Here is a 3,784-nt window from a genome sequence, read left to right on the forward strand (position 1 = left end):
GTGGGCGCGAGCGATTTTGAGCGAGGAGAGCGTGTTTTCAAATAGTGGGCGTGAGCTATTTCCGGCGAGGAGAGCGTGTTTTGCCAACCATGGTTTATGAATTATTCGGCACATGTCATTTCAGCCGAGGAGAAGGCGCGCTTGGATGAAGTTACGAACCTACCCTCGATGTACAACGGGCCAATTGATGCGTGTCCCACATAGGACGGTAATTTCGTGTCTCCCATTTATTTGCTCGGGCGAATTCCACCGAGCACAGAGGATGTTTAACGGTTCTTTCAAATTTTGGGAGAACGAGCATCCATGTCTACCTTACCAAGTCGATTCGGATCAAAATTTGAAATATTAGCTTGCCACTTCTTTTGTAGATGGAGAGATGATGCTTGGGAGTACTGTGTTTTTACATGCTCGTTGCTAGCGATTTACTATATGACAAATAGTTGACCCACTCAAAAACGCGAATCAAACCCAAAATGAAATATCTCGATTCAATGAAATAGCTCGTTCAGTAGGTCAAAATAGTGAACTAAATCCAAAATTGAACACCTCAATCGAGTAGCATGTTGTACAGTATTATAGTACTCAATGAACATGTTGAAAGTCAAATTAATGAACTTGTTTGATATACGCATATATCCATTCATGTGTGGATTGCAGACAACATGTTCTCCAATTTAAATATTTGAATGCAAGTTTATATCGAAACATGGTTTATATCAGTCTTTGATGCATAAAACGCGACATCCCCCTCTCCCGGACTCCTGTTCTCTCTCTCTCTCTCTCCCGGACTCCTGTTCTCTCTCTCTCTCTCTCTCTCTCTCTCTCTCGCCGACAATCTTCAATTCCGTCGCACGCATCCTACACAAAAACCTTGTTGGTCCCTCTCCCTTTCTCTCTCTCTCTCTCTTTCTCTCTCTCTCTCACTCTCTTTGTGTGTGTCGGGGGGGGGGGGGTCTTTATAGTTCGCATGCATATATACACCATCTATAGGTCTCTCTCGCACACTATGTATGATACTCTAGCTAGTCCAAGCTAGATATCTTGGGTGCACTCATCGTATGCACACAAATTCCTTGGCTCTTTGCCCGTAACTCTCTCACACACCACTATATCGTCTCGGAGCTCTTCCCCCCCTCTCTCAAACTCCCATCCACCTGGGTCACACACATGCATATCCCACTCGCACTCGATAGGCCCATCTAAAACTCTATCTCCCCCCTTGTTCTCTCTCCATCTCACACGCGCACACACACGATCTCATGCCCAGCTAGCCAAGTATGATGGTCTCTCACTCAATTGTAGGCACACGTAGTCCCCCCTGTATGTATATGACTAGCTAATATTAGTCTCCATCACAAACATGTCCATGGTCTATCTTGATTTCTCTCGGGGCATCTTTCTATCGCACACGCACTCCCTCGATCTCCCACCCATATAGTCCCCTCACGATCTCGACGGGATCTCTCTATCACAAACACACCATCTCTCCCTCCCCATACGTCCATGCTATCCATGTGTCCCTCCCGACCTTTGTTCCTTGTTGGCCAGACCTATATTGGAGATGTGTTACAGGGGTGTCTCTCTCCGTTGCAAACAATCACACACTAGCTATCTTCGTGTATCTCCTCGCCTCGCTTTTCCATCTCGGAGATGCATGCGTGATATGTTCGCATAAGAAACGAAAAACACACACTCTCTCTAATTTATCATTTGTTGTCACTTTCTATTTCACACACATAATCTTTTCGCACACTTACTCATTCTCCTTCACACGCACTTGATCTGTCTCGACTGAGGCACTGTCCTCGGTCCATAGCATATAGATTTATTGAAAAGTCAAACATCACAAAGTTTGACCATGTATGTGGAGAAAAAGAATTACATCTAGTACGGCAAACATATACCATTTGATTCACCATGAGATGTAGTTTTGTATGATGTATCTTTGGTATTGTAGATATAAATAACATTTGCGTAAACCTGATCAAAGTTTCCAAAGTTTGACTTCTAAAAAATTTACATGCACTGCATTATCGAGCAGATGGAATATCTCTTTCCCCCTCTCAGCTATCTGACACACCACTCAGCCTTATCGGGGCTCCTCAATCTATCTCAAACTTTATTGGTCAGTTTGGTTCGTGACCTGAACCTCATGCCTTGATGGCCGGTACTGCCTGGTGTGGACGTGAGAGGTAAAATATTTCTGCCTGGCCAGGCTTGTGTGGCGCTGAAGCGTTTGGTTCATGCCTGGGCCAGGCAAAGCATCAACGTCCCATCAATCAATCCATGCATCAATTATTTAATGCTAATATCCATCCATGTTGCTGTTAGCCTCGTGGCCACACGACCAGGCACGGTCAGGCGTTCGAAATCGGTTGCTTGGGCCAGGCTACTTGCAGTGTCTGGAGTTTAGCCAGGCTAATTAAAGTGCAAGGGAACCCAGGCCAGGCGGGCTTTCTTTTTCACAGGGTAGCAACCAAACAAGCATGCATGAAATCCAGCCACAACCCCAGGCCAGGCAAAAGATGCTCAGGACGCAAGCCAAACTGGCCTTATATCTCCTTGGTTCACACATACACATGTCTCGCTCGCGCTATACATATAGACCCATCCAACACTCTCCGCCCTTGTTCTCTCTCCATGTGACACGCACCCCCCTAAGTACCATAATCCCTCACTCCATCATAGGCGCAAGCACTCCCCCCCTCCTAAGTATGATTATCTCTTACTAGCCATCAGGAACACATTTATTGTCTCCTTCCATCCATACGCCTATCTCGATATCTCTCGGGGCATCTTCTATCGTGCACACACCTTGTCACTCGATCTCCCACCCATGTAGTCCCATCACGATCTCCAGGGGGTCTCTCTATGACAAACATACACTCTCTCCTCCCCATGTCTGCATTTTCTCCGTACGTCTCTCTCGACCTCTCTCCCTTGTTTGTCAGACCCCTCTTGGCCACATGCTAGGGGTCTTGCTCTCTCGGTTCCAAACAACCACACATTATCTCCTCACCTTGCCTCCGTTGTCGAAGATGCATGTGTGATATGTTTGCATAAGACACGCACGCTTTTTCTCTACTTTTATCGTGTGTTGTCCATATCTCTTTCACACACGCACACACACTTTTTTCACTCTCTCTCTCTAATTAGGGACTCTATCACGTCCATAAGCATATGGATGTTTTGAAAAGTCAACCTTAGAAAAGTTTGACCAGGTATATGTGGAGAAAAACATTTACATCTGGAATGATAATTAGATTCATCACAACATGTACTTACTTCATACTATCATTTATCTTCGGTATTGTAGATATAAGTAATTTCTTTATAAACTTTGTCAAAGTTTCAAAAGTTTGACTTAAAAAAATGTTGGAAGTACATTATCGAACGGAGGAAGTAGCTCTTTCTCTCTCTCTCTCTCTCTCTGCTATCTCTCACGAGCCTCCCCTCTCACTCAAACTCTCTATACCGATGGATTATACGCTCACAGTGTCAGCGTATTGCTCCGTATATTGTTTAGTTGACCGGTCAACCAATCCACATGCTGCCTTGTCAGCTCGTGTTCTATATCTTCGTGTGCTGGCCCATGTGGCAGTGGGTGAAAATAAGTAAACTAGAGGCCCATCTGACACACGGTGAAGTAAACAAAGTTGAAACCACTCAGGGTAGCACCCCGCACGCTAGTAAATTGAGGGCGCATTGAGGACAAACTTCTTGCGCGCGAAGGACGCACTCGCGCACAATTCACCACTGTGTGGCGGCATGCACAGAAGGACGC

This window comes from Triticum urartu, chromosome 4A (assembly GCF_056163025.1).
Source record: "Triticum urartu cultivar PI428250 chromosome 4A, HENAU_Tu73, whole genome shotgun sequence".
Taxonomy (NCBI): Eukaryota; Viridiplantae; Streptophyta; class Magnoliopsida; order Poales; family Poaceae; genus Triticum; species Triticum urartu.